Source organism: Pseudophryne corroboree, chromosome 1, assembly GCF_028390025.1.
Source record: "Pseudophryne corroboree isolate aPseCor3 chromosome 1, aPseCor3.hap2, whole genome shotgun sequence".
NCBI classification, from domain to species: Eukaryota; Metazoa; Chordata; class Amphibia; order Anura; family Myobatrachidae; genus Pseudophryne; species Pseudophryne corroboree.
The window spans coordinates 448,322,144-448,335,938 of NC_086444.1; the positions used below are offsets into that span (position 1 = coordinate 448,322,144).

The following is a 13,795-nucleotide window of genomic DNA, read 5'->3' on the forward strand; positions in this document are numbered from 1 at the left end:
ATGTATTGCCTCCCGCAGCAAGAACAGCAGCGGCGGCACCAGTAGCAGCATCTCGCAAACGCCAACTCGTTCCTAGGCAGGCTACGCTTTGTATCACCGCTTTCCAGAAGAGGCACACAGCTGACAACCTCTTACGGAAACTGAGGAAGATCATCGCAGAATGGCTTACCCCAATTGGACTCTCCTGGGGATTTGTGACATCGGACAACGCCAGCAATATTGTGCGTGCATTACATCTGGGCAAATTCCAGCACGTCCCATGTTTTGCACATACATTGAATTTGGTGGTGCAGAATTATTTAAAAAACGACAGGGGCGTGCAAGAGATGCTGTCGGTGGCCCGAAGAATTGCGGGCCACTTTCGGCATTCAGCCACCGCGTACAGAAGACTGGAGCACCACCAAACAGTCCTGAACCTCCCCTGCCATCATCTGAAGCAAGAGGTGGTAACGAGGTGGGATTCAACCCTCTATATGCTTCAGAGGATGGAGGAGCAGCAAAAGGCCATTCAAGCCTATACATCTGGCCACGATATAGGCAAAGGAGGGGGAATGCACCTGACTCAAGCGCAGTGGAGAATGATTTCAACGTTGTGCAAGGTTCTGCAACCCTTTGAACTTGCCACACGTAAAGTCAGTTCAGACACTGCCATTCCCCTCATCAGGCTTTTGCAGAAGAAGCTGGAGACATTGAAGGAGGAGCTAAAACAGCGATTCCGCTAGGCATGTGGGACTTGTGGATGGAGCCCTTAATTCGTTTAACCAGGATTCACGGGTGGTCAATCTGTTGAAATCAGAGCACTACATTTTGGCCACCGTGCTCGATCCTAGATTTAAAACCTACGTAGTATCTCTTTCCGGCAGACACAAGTCTGCAGAGGTTCAAAGACCTGCTGGTGAGAAAATTGTCAAGTCAAGCGGAACGTGACCCGTCAACATCTCCTCCTTCACATTCTCCCGCAACTGGGGGTGCGAGGAAAAGGCTAAGAATTCCGAGCCCACCCGCTGGCGGTGATGCAGGGCAGTCTGGAGCGAGTGCTGACATCTGGTCCGGACTGAAGGACCTGCCAACGATTACTGACATGTCGTCTACTGTCACTTCATATGATTCTCTCACCATTGAAAGAATGGTGGAGGATTATATGAGTGACCGCATCCAAGTAGGCACGTCAGACAGTCTGTACGTATACTGGCAGGAAAAAGAGGCAATTTGGAGGCCCTTGCACAAACTGGCTTTATTCTACCTAAGTTGCCCTCCCTCCAGTGTGTACTCCGAAAGAGTGTTTAGTGCAGACGCTCACCTTGTCAGCAATCGGCGTACAAGGTTACTTCCAGAATATGTGGAGAAGATGATGTTCATCAAAATGAATTATAATCAATTCCTCCGTGGAGACATTCACCAGCAATTTTCTCCACAAAGTACACAGGGACCTGAGATGGTGGATTCCAGTGGGGACGAATTAATAATCTGTGAGGAGGGGGATGTACACAGTGAAAGGGGTGAGGAATCGGAGGATGATGATGAGGTGGACATCTTGCCTCTGTAGAGCCAGTTTGTGCAAGGAGAGATTGATGGCTTCTTTTTATGGTGGGGGCCCAAACCAACCAGTCATTTCAGTCACAGTCGTGTGGCAGACCCTGTCGCTGAAATGATGGGTTCGTTAAAGTGTGCATGTCCTGTTTATACAACAAAAGGGTGGGTGGGAGGGCCCAAGGACAATTCCATCTTGCACCTCTTTTTTCTTTAATTTTTCTTTGCATCATGTGCTGTTTGGGGACAATTTTTTTGAAGTGCCATCCTGCCTGACACTGCAGTGCCACTCATAGATGGGCCAGGTGTTTGTGTCGGCCACTTGTGTTGCTTAGCTTCGCCATCCAGCGACCTCGGTGCGAATTTTAGGACTAAAAATAATATTGTGAGGTGTGAGGTGTTCAGAATAGACTGGAAATGAGTGGAAATTATGGTTATTGAGGTTAATAATACTATGGGATCAAAATGACCCCCAAATTCTATGATTTAAGCTGTTTTTTAGAGTTTTTTGTAAAAAACACCCGAATCCAAAACACACCCGAATCCGACAAAAAAATTTCGGTGAGGTTTTGCCAAAACGCGTCCGAATCCAAAACACGGCCGAGGAACCGAATCCAAAACCAAAACACAAAACCCGAAAAATGTCCGGTGCACATCACTACTTATAACCCTAAGTCTAAGGGTTCAAAGTTTAGCTCATTTCGTTGGCAAAGCAAAGCGAAAGCTAAAGAGGAGTCTAAGCAACCCCAGTTCAAAACCAGGGGTAGGAAGCAGTGGGCTAGCAAAAAGCCAGCTTCCAAGCCTGAACAGAAACCATCAACCTGAAGAGACAAGCCTCCGCCTGGAGGATTCCAGGGTTGGGGGCCGACTACTTCATTTTGCACACATATGGCAACAGACGACGACAGATGCTTGGGTGCAGAGGGTGATATCTCAGGGGTATGGGTTCCCATTCAGGAGGCAGCCTCCTCAAAGATTTTTTTGCACCAGCCCGTCTCGTATAGAGTCGAAGGCCAATGCCCTGCAAGAAGCAGTCCAAAAATTACTGCAGTCAGGTGTGATTGTCCCAGTACCGCCATCACAGAGGGGACAGGGGTTTTACTCCAATCTATTTCTGATCCAGAAGCCAAATGGGTAATTTTGACCAATTCTCAATCTGAAAATGTTGAACAAATACATTTGGATCCCAAGGTTCCACATGGAGACGTTACGCTCCATAATATTGGCTATGGAACTGGGAGATTACATGGTATCTCTGGATGTACGGGATGCTTACCTACATGTGCCTATAGCACTGTCTCATCAGTGTTACCTCAGGTTTGACATCCTCCAGGAACATTTTCAGTTACAAGCTTTGCCCTTTGGGCTAGCAACAGCACCCAGGGTGTTTACCAAAATTATGGTGGTTATGGCAGCTTGTCTGCGCAAACAGGGGATAAGAATATTCCCATACCTCTATGACCTGTTAATCCTAGCACATTCACAGGATTTACTTTTGAGCCATCTTCAAAAGACAATAGTTTGTTTACAGAGACACGGGTGGCTCATAAATTGGGAAAAGTCGTCTCTGAATCCGTCACAGCGGATGGTTCATTTGGGGGCCATATTGGATTCAGACCTACAGACTGTTCTTTTACCAGAGAAAAAGATAGTCAAGGTGCGGGTCATGGCTCAGGAGGCGTTGTACGCCCAAACAATGTCAGTCCATGCAGCAATGCGACTGTTGGGTCTGATGGTATCAACTTTCAACATGGTGGAATATGTGCAATTCCACTCCAGACCATTGCAGCACCTTATTCTGACCAAATGGAACGGAAATCATCAGACGATAAAAAAGCAGATGATAAAGTTTCCAGTAAACGTAAAAAGGTCTCTAGCGTGGTGGCTACAGGCAGACCATTTAAAGAAGGGGAGACCCTTTTGGATAAAAGAATGGCAAGTCCTGACAACAGATGCCAGCCTGCAAGGCTGGGGTGCGGTACTCGGAAGCCTTTGGTTCCAGGTAAAATGGACCGCAAGGGAAAGTCGCCTGCCAATAAATCTGTTGGAAATAAGGGCCATTTACTTGGCTCTAGTTCAGGCAAAGGACAGTCTGCAAGGGAGACCGGTCCAGATTCGCTCAGACAATGCGACAGCAGTAGCGTACCTCAATCAAGGAGGAACTCACAGCAAGAGACTGATGGAGGAGGTAACTCCCATTCTAAGATGGGCAGAACTCCATATCCCAGCATTGTCAGCAGTGTTTGTCCCAGGTGTACTGAACTGGGAAGCAGATTTTCTCAGTCGACACACCATTCAGGAAACCGAATGGGCATTACACCTAGAAGTGTTTCAGACAATAGTGAACAGATGGGGTCTACCAGAGATAGACCTCATGGCGTCTCGTCTAAACAACAAAGTTCCGAAGTACGGATCGAGAACAAAGGATCCAGGAGCGGTCCTTGTAGACGCACTGTCAGTAGAATGGAAATTTCATCTGGCGTATCTGTTCCCTCCAGTATCTCTGTTACCCAGAGTAGTGAGAAAAATAAAGCAAGCAAAAGGAGCAATAATTCTAATAGCTCCAGCTTGGCCAAGAAGGCACTGGTACACAGATCTACTGAGAATGTCTGTGGAAGCACCGATACTGCTGCCTCAACGTCCAGATCTGCTAATGCAGGGTCCTTGTTGCCACAGTCATCTGGAACGTCTGTCTTTGACGGCGTGGCTGTTGAAACCTCTATCTTAGAAGCTAGAGCAGGCCTGGCCAACCTGTGGCTCTCCAGCTGTTGTAAAACTACAAGTCCCATCATGCCTTGCCACAGTTTTGCTATTAGGGAATGCTAAAACTGTGGCAGAGAATGCCGGGATGTGTAGTTTCACAACATCTGGAGAGCCACAGGTTGGCCAGGCCTGAGCTAGAGGATTCTTAAAACAAGTAATCCAAACTATGCTTAGAGCAAGAAAGCCTTCTTCAGCTCTTGTGTGTCATAGAATATGGCAAGCCTATATTCATTGGTGTACTGGAAAAAGTTTGAATCAAAGATCTTTTAAAGTATCCAGGATTTTGTATTTCCTTCAAGCAGGATTGGATAAAGGTTTTAAAATTGCTTCCTTGAGAGTTCAAGTATCAGCATTAACTGTATGGTTTCAGCGAAAGATTGCTGATTTACAGGATGTACGTACTTTCTTTCAGGGAGTGGTACATATTCAACCTCCATTTGTTCCTCCTGCAGCTCCCTGGGATTTGAATTTAGTTCTTAAATTCCTCCAGGATCCTCCGTTTGAACCGCTTAAGAGAGCAGATCTTAAATGGTTAAGTGCTTTTTCTACTGGCAATGGCGTCAGCCAGAAGAGTGTCAGATTTAGGAGCGTTATCGTGTAAGTCTCCTTTCCTAAGTTTTTTTCCAGACAGAGCAGTTCTCAGAACGAGATCTGGTTATCTTCCAAAGGTGGTTTCAAAGTTTCACCTGAATGAAGAGATTGTAGTCCCAGCTTTTCAGGTATCGGGACTATCTGCGGGAGAAGCGTCGTTGGACGTAGTCCGAGCTTTAAGAATCTACATAGATCGTACTAGTGCCATCAGGCAAACAGATTATTTCTTCATCCTCTACGGATTTCATAGAAGGGGATGGCCTGCTAGTAAACAGACGCTGGCAAGATGGCTCCGAATGATATCAGAAACTTATTCTCATGCAGATCTCCCTACTCCGGCTAATGTCTCTGCTCATTCTACACGTAAGGTAGGTCCTTCTTGGGCAGCACAACAGGGTGCTTCAGCAGAACAGATTTGTAAGGCAGACACATTGTCTTCCATAAACACATTCATTAGACATTATGCCTTGGATACTTTTGCCTCTCATGACGCAGACTTCGGGTGAAAGGTCCTCCTGTGTAATCAGGAGCGTCCCCACGACTAAAATTGGCTTTGGGAATCCCAATGTTATCCTGTGGCTAAATCCTGTGGACCCAGCCAGAGAAATAGACGTTATGGTAAGAACTTACCGTTGATAACGTGATTTCTCTTATGTCCACAGGTATCCACAGGGATCCCACCCTGACGCACCTGATTTGAGGATCTTGACAATCACTAAACCTCTTCCTCCTTGTATGGAAGGGTGTGTATGTGTGTTCTTATTGCCTAAATAGGTCTCTACCTGATGCTCCTGCCTAAATCGCTGTGGAAAGAACTGATTTGACTGAGTCAGTGGGCGGGACTATATGGTGAGGCCCTGATGCATCCTGGGAGGCTAGAAAGCTTGTGACCATGTTGGTGCCATTTCCGCTGTCGCCCAACCATATCCCAATGTTATCCTGTGGATACCTGTTGGACATAAGAGAAATCACGTTATCAATGGTAAGTTCTTACCATAACGTCTATTTCGCTCCTGTGGTGGCTACACAGTTCTCACCTACTAGAGGGACGCATGTTCGGGATTCAAGACTGGATCCTGGTGACCACGGATGCAAGTCTCCGAGGCTGGGGAGCAGTCACACAGGGGGAGAGCTTCCAAGGAAGATGGTCAAGTCAAGAAACTTGTCTTCACATAAACGTTCTGGAGTTGAGAGCCATTTACAACGGCCTTCTACAAGCGGTGCATCTTCTTCAAGATCAACCCGTACAGATCCAGGTGTCAAAGATCCTCCTCTGGGCAGAAAGATATGCAAGAGCTCTGTCTGCAATTTTCATTCCGGGAGTGGACAACTGGGAAGCAGACTTCCTCAGCAGACACTATCTCCATCCAGGAGAATGGGTCCTCCATCAAGAAGTCTTCGCAGAGGTGACAGGTCTTTGGGGAGTTCCTCAAGTAGACATGATGGCACCTTGTCTCAACAAGAAGCTTCAGAGATATTGTTGCAGGTCGAGAGACCCTTAAGCAATAGCAGTGGATGCACTAGTGACCCAGTTGGTGTTTCGGTCGGTATATGTCTTCCCTCCACTTCCACTCATTCCGAATGTTCTCAAGCTCATAAGAAGAACAGGCGTTCGAGCGATCCTCATTGTCCCAGACTGGCCAAGGAGGGCTTGGTATCCAGATCTTCAGGAGTTGCTCATAGAAGATCCTCGGCCTCTTCCTCTTCACGAGGACCTGCTGCAGGGGCCGTGCTTGTATCAAGACTTACCACGGCTATGTTTGACGGCATGGCTGTTGAGCGCCGGATCCTAGCCCGAAAGGGTATTCCCAAAGAAGTCATTCCCACTTTTATTCAGGCCAGGAAAGGAGTATCGTCTAAACATTACCACCGTATTTGGAGAAAATATGTGTCTTGGTGTGAAACCAAGAAGGCTCCAACGGAAGAGTTTCAGTTAGGACGTTTTCTCCATTTTCTCCAGGCGGGTGTGGATGCTGGCCTACGATTGGGTTCAATCAAGGTCCAGATTTTGGCCTTGTCCGTTTTCTTTCAGAAACAAATGGCCTCCCTTCCAGAAGTTCAGACATTCGTGAAAGGGGTTCTGCACATCTAACCTCCGTTTGTGCCTCCTGTGGCACCATGGGATCTTAACGTGGTGTTGCAGTTCCTTAAATCGGATTGGTTTGAACTTCTCCAGGAGATAGAGTTGAAGTTTCTCACTTGGAAAGTGGTCATGCTGTTGGCCTTGGCATCCGCAAGAAGGGTGTCTGAGTTAGGGGCCTTTTCTCTCAAGAGCCCTTACTTGGTTTTCCATGAAGATAGGGCTGAGTTAAGAACTTGTCAGCAATTTCTTCCAAAGGTGGTTTCTTCTTTCCATATAAACCAACCTATTGTGGTGCCAGTGGCTACTGACACCTTCGCTGCTTCAAAGTCTCTGGATGTGGTCAGAGCTTTGAGGATCTATGTCGCAAGAACAGCTCGGATACAGAAAACAGAGGCTCTGTTTGTCCTGTATGCTCCCAACAAGATTGGGTGTCCTGCTTCTAAGCAGACTATTGCGCGCTGGATCAGAGGTACAATTCAGCACGCTCATTCTACGGCAGGTTTGCCAATACCGAATTCGGTGACTGCTCATTCTACTAGGAAGGTGGGCTCATCCTGGGTGGCTGCCCGGGGAGTCTCGGCATTTCAGCTTTGCCGAGCAGCTACTTGGTCAGGGGCAAACACGTTTGCTAAGTTTTACAAATTTGACCTTGGCCGATGAGGACCTACAGTTTGGTCAATCGGTGCTGCAGGGTCATCCGCACTCTCCCGCCCATACTGGAGCTTTGGAATAACCCCATGGTACTGAAGTGGACCCCAGTATCCTCTAGGACGTATGAGAAAACAGGATTTTAATACCTACCGGTAAATCCTTTTCTCCTAGTCCATAGAGGATGCTGGGCACCCAGCCCAGTGCGTACTTTTACCTGCAGTTGTTAATTTGTTGAAAATGTTTTCAGCACGGTTGCTGTACTGTTCATGCCCGTTGGCATGTGTTTTGTTAAATGCCATGTGTGCGGCATGGTTGAGGTGTGAGCTGGTATGAATCTCACCATTAACTTAAAAGTAAATCCTTTTCTCGAAATGTCCGTTTCCCTGGGCACAGTTCCTATACTGAGGTCTGGAGGAGGGGCATAGAGGGAGGAGCCAGTTCACACTCTGAAAAAGTCTTAAAGTGCCCATGGCTCCTGTGGAATCGTCTATACCTCATGGTACTGAAGTGGACCCCAGCATCCTCTAAGGACTAGGAGAAAAGGATTTACCGGTAGGTATTAAAATCCTGTTTTCTCTTACGTCCTAGAGGATGCTGGGGTCCCCATTAGTACCATGGGGTATAGATGGGTCCACTAGGAGCTATTGGCGCTTTAAGAGTTTGAGAGTGTGGGCTGGCTCCTCCCTCTATGCCCCTCCTACCAGACTCAGTTTAGAAAATGTGCCCGGAGGAGCCGGTCACAGCTAGGGGAGCTCTACAGAGCTTCTCTGGTAAAAGTTTATTTTTAGAGTTTATTATTTTACAGGGAGGCTTCTGGCAACAGCCTCCCTGCTTCGTGGGACTAAGGCGGAGGGGGAGGAGTAGTGTTCGCACTGCGGGGTCTGAGCCACTATCTTCGCTGACAGGACACTGAACTCCTGAGGGGATCGAACGTTCCCCGCCACAGGGGATCACTCACCCCGTCAGCATGCCGCCACCCCCTTAAAGAGCTGAAGATCAGTGGCGAGTGAGTCACCAACCCCTCTAACAAGCGGGGAGCTGGTGTGAAGATGGCGGCAACAGGGTATGGAGCGCAGTACTGACTGCGCTCCAGGGCTCAGCGGTACATAGTGCGGCGCTGTGAGGGGCACCCTGAGCCAGTGCCTACACCCTACACTGACCTCTAAGCCTGTCAGAGTCCCAGGATCGCTGCCAGCATGATAACTCAGGCCAGTATAATCTCCAGAAGAGCGGGAAGACAGCGCCATTAAGGGGGCTGAGTTTCTCCTCAGAGCGGACCTAGCAGCGTTCAGCGCCATTTTCTTGCCTGCAGAAACGCTGTCAGTGAAGAGCAGTCCCTCCATATCAACTCCAGCTATCTCTTACAGTACCAGGGCGTTGTGGAAGGGGGGGAGGCTGTGTACAGACTGTGTAACCTATTAAGGTACACAGTCAGTGCTGGTTGGGGTCTACCTATACCTTAAAAGCGCTGTGTGTGGGTTGGCTCCAATCTCTGTGTCTCTCTTGCCATTCTTGGGGCTCAAACTCTGTCTGTCCTCGTGTGTGTGTGTGTGTGTGTGTGTGTGTGTGTGTGTGTGTGTGTGTGGAGTGTGTGTGGAGTGTCTGGGGTCTCCATTTAGCTATGTCCAGGGACTCTGTGTCATATGCTGCAGAGGATATGTCCTCTCAGGATGATCTCATTCCATGTAATCAGGATTGCACTGTTTTAGCGCAGATACCAGCAAGGGAGCCTGAATGGTTATCCTCTATCAAATCTATGATTTCTCAGATTTCTACTAGGGTTGCACAGAATTAATCTGCAACTCAGGTTTTACAGAACTCTATGGCAGTTTGGTCCGGTTCTTTTACCTCAGGACCCCCACCTCTGTAGGTTCCCACAAACGTGCTCTTGCCCAGATTATGCAAGGTGACGTGGATACCGATTCTGACACGGCAGACTGTGATGAGGATGTGCTCAGGGGGGCCGCATCTCTTGCTAAAGGGGTGCAGTTGATGATAGAGGCTATTAGGGATATGTTGAATATTTAACGAAGGAAGGAGGGACTACCGCACAGGATATAATGAGTGTAGATAAATGATGTTTTAGAACCAAAATAAATAATACCAGAAAACAAAGTTTTCTAATTCTAATATTGCTTGGTGGTGCACCCTGAGTCAGTATAAGAACATGAGAAATTACGAAGAAAAGAAGACTCTTTTGTGGGCGCACTCTTTGACTTGAAATGAATTTTAGATAATAATCAGAATAGATTAAAAATATAAACTTTTAATAATTCAACAAGATTAAGATAACAAGTGGTTCATGAAGAAGATAATGATCAAAGAAGATAATAGTATATTGAGATATTACAAAGTACTTGATACATAATGAAAACTAAATTCTGACTGATAGAGGAGATTAAATGTTTATAAACAAATTGTTTAGATTTTTAAACGGCACGTTCTACCACAATATAACCTGTTCCTTGTCAGTGTCAAATTCAATATACAACGGTCCAGATGCTGGTTAATCTTATCGATAATAAAGGGTGGAAAATAAGGTGGCAGTGCGAATCATCTGTCAGTGTTAGACACTATAGGGCTAGACCAATGGGCTCTACTAAACTGAGTATTCCTCAATGGTCGCCCATTTGAGTACTGACCCAGCCCGACACTGATTAGCTTCCGAGATCAGACGGCTTCGGGCGTTTCCAGTGTGGTATGATAGTAGAGGAATTTGAACAATAATTGGAAGCTCTGGAATCACTGATGAGAGTCCACGAAATTACATAGTTATTTAAGACAGATATTAGAGATAGAGGAAGCCAGATGGATCTGCTGCCAATGTTAGACAGGTGCTTAGCCCTGAATCAATGGTGAGAGTCCACGAAATACAGAAATGAATGAAAATAGATAAAACTGCTGGAAATAAGAGATAATATTGAGATTCAGAAATTTGCAAGACACAAAGTGTCAGAGAGCGTAAAACAAAGCCCAAGTATAGAAAGAAATGACAATGTAACCAGCAGGCTGTAAAAAGTATCCAGCTGCAGGATGTTGAATGTAAGAAGGAGACAATAAAGATGACAGGGAACTGTAGCAAATTTGACAGTGGTGTATCTTAAAACAGCAAGTGTATAGAGGTTTAAATCAAATCCCAGCGATTATCCTTGTGTATATACAGTAAATCACAAATCAGGATATAGAATACAAAAATTGTTGTGGATGTTAATTTAACTGTAATGCTGGAACAGGTTAGCTGATAACCTGGAAAACCATTGATTTGACTTTAGTCAGACAAAATATTTTTTAACATCCAGCATGTTAAATGACTGTGCAATAATAGCAGGTCATTAATTAATGATAAATATCTTATATTCAAAATTATGAAATGCAATTGCAAGGATGAAAAAAAGGGGGAGCTGATATTACCGCGCTGGGTGTTGTGCTGAAAAGACCCTTACAGTAGTCCTGTGAGGCCGTCCCGTGATTGCAGATGCCGCTGGCTAAATAGAGACCCCGGTGTCTCGATAGGTGATGGAGGGGAGGTAGCCGGGCACCGCCGGCCTGGCGAAGACGATAGCAAATGCGGGAAGCCGTGCACTGTTAGGTCCTGTAAGGCCGTCCCGTAATTGCAGGTGCTGCTGGCTTGATGGAGACCCCGTGTCTAGATGGGTGAAGGAGGGGAGGGCGCCGGGCGCCGCCGGCCTGGCGGGGACGATCGCAAAATGCGGGAAGCCGTCCACTGCTGCAACGGAGACGGAACAGTCAGAAGAGATTCTGAGTACACTGAAGCTGAGGAAAACCGTGGCTTCTATCAGTCAGAGAGAAATGGTGTAGTCGGAAGACGCGTTTCACCCGTACACCGGGCTTGGTCACTTCCTGTTGAAGACTGGATCTCGGCGGTGCTTTTAACTGCAGGATAACCTGGATCATCCAATCAGGCGTATATGTGTTGATTAATTAATTGGCTACTGTGATCGACTTGTATCCTCCGGATAAATTGTAATTGCTCATAATCAGTTGTTGATTATCAGGAGATGTCGTTGTACATGTAAAAAAAAGGGAAAAAAATTTTTAAGAAGAAAAAGAAAGGTTTTTAAAACACAACCAAAATTAGTGGTCATCGATATTCTGATATGTGAATTATAGGTAAAAACCAAAGAAAGGAAGACTGAATTAGGTATTAGTAATTACAGATGATTAGTTAACTATGCAGATATGTAAATACTGATAGAACTGACATAATGAGAGCGTGAAAGACGCGGCTTGTTAATAAATTAATTAGGGAATAATAACTTGACTAGGGACCACATGCTGTGATGAAAAGATAAAGGTATGGCCTGATTTAAGGCTGCAAATAAACAGATTACCTTGGACTGTGTCTTGGGACAGTATAAAATTAATTAATAAATGGAACGAGTGCTGTAGAGTGCACTGATAAATGGTAATAGGGGATTGAGTAAATGAAACTAAATTAAGTTTGGCTAGGTAAGTGAACTGATTAAGAATAATACTGGAGAATAAATTTGAAAAAAAAGGTACATGTGACACAGTCAGTTCATACCTAATTAGGATTGGCATTATTATGGAGCGAAGAGTAGTAAACACAGTTTAGATCTGTGACTGGTAAACTTAAGGGAACCCTTTTGATGTTCACCTGGGGGAGCTGGATGTGTCAGCTCATAATAGATACCTATGTATAGGTAGTAAAGGAATCTGGGAGGAATGAGGGGGAAGGGGGATAGTGTGGGTTAGGAAAAGGGGGTGGCAGGGAGAGGGGGGGGAAAAAAGGGGGGGGGGGGGAAAGGAAATGCGGAGGAGAGGATGGAAGGGGTGACGGACTATTGCCAAGAAATGAAGTTTAAGGTTACTTGCAGTGTGGTGAACAGGGCGAGGGTTGACAGTGAGCGCTGGGGGGATGAAAATTGGGTGAACAGAGTGCGGTGAGGAGAAAGGTGGAGAGTGCATGTGTAGCTGGGGTAGCTGGGGTATAGTGAGGTATGGAGTTGTATTGTAAATTATATGTTAAATGATAGTGGTATTGCAGGGGTTTGGGGCGGGGGGGGGGGGAAAGGGGGGGGTTGATGGGATTGGGTGGTGGTGCTGTGGGATGGTTAGGTGAGAGTAAGATAAGTGTACTGTGGAGTAGTGTGCAAATTCATTGGAGATAATGATGTAAAGTTAACGTGTAAGAACGTATTGTTTAGTAATGTGAGTATCATAGAAATACACTATAGTTGATGTACTCGTTTAGTCCTGAAGGTTTAAGCCCTCCCAGCTTAAAGGTCCATTCGCTTTCTTTCTTAATGAGTTCCTTACTTAGGTCACCCCCACGTATGCCTAAGTGAACTCTGTCCAAGCCAAATGCCCGCATTTCACATGGAGAATCATGGTGATGAGCATGGAAATGTCTGGCTACCGATGTCAATTTTTTGCCTTTCTGAAGATCGGATGAGGCATTCCTGATAGTACCCATGTGTTCCAAGATTCGGGTTTTGAATTTCCTCGTGGTCATGCCGATATAACGTTGATTCCATTTATTAATTAATTTTATACTGTCCCAAGACACAGTCCAAGGTAATCTGTTTATTTGCAGCCTTAAATCAGGCCATACCTTTATCTTTTCATCACAGCATGTGGTCCCTAGTCAAGTTATTATTCCCTAATTAATTTATTAACAAGCCGCGTCTTTCACGCTCTCATTATGTCAGTTCTATCAGTATTTACATATCTGCATAGTTAACTAATCATCTGTAATTACTAATACCTAATTCAGTCTTCCTTTCTTTGGTTTTTACCTATAATTCACATATCAGAATATCGATGACCACTAATTTTGGTTGTGTTTTAAAAACCTTTCTTTTTCTTCTTAAAAAAATGTTTCCCTTTTTTTTACATGTACAACGACATCTCCTGATAATCAACAACTGATTATGAGCAATTACAATTTATCCGGAGGATACAAGTCGATCACAGTAGCCAATTAATTAATCAACACATATACGCCTGATTGGATGATCCAGGTTATCCTGCAGTTAAAAGCACCGCCGAGATCCAGTCTTCAACAGGAAGTGATCAAGCCCGGTGTACGGGTGAAACGCGTCTTCCGACTACACCATTTCTCTCTGACTGATAGAAGCCACGGTTTTCCTCAGCTTCAGTGTACTCAGAATCTCTTCTGACTGTTCCGTCTCC

At 45.7% G+C, this 13,795-nt stretch overlaps 1 pseudogene; it reads right to left on the minus strand.

The window, feature by feature from the left end:
• Nucleotides 1-10,211: 10,211 nt before the first annotated feature.
• Nucleotides 10,212-10,330, minus strand: LOC134944489 (5S ribosomal RNA; annotated as a pseudogene).
• Between the last annotated feature and the right edge of the window lie 3,465 nt (nt 10,331-13,795).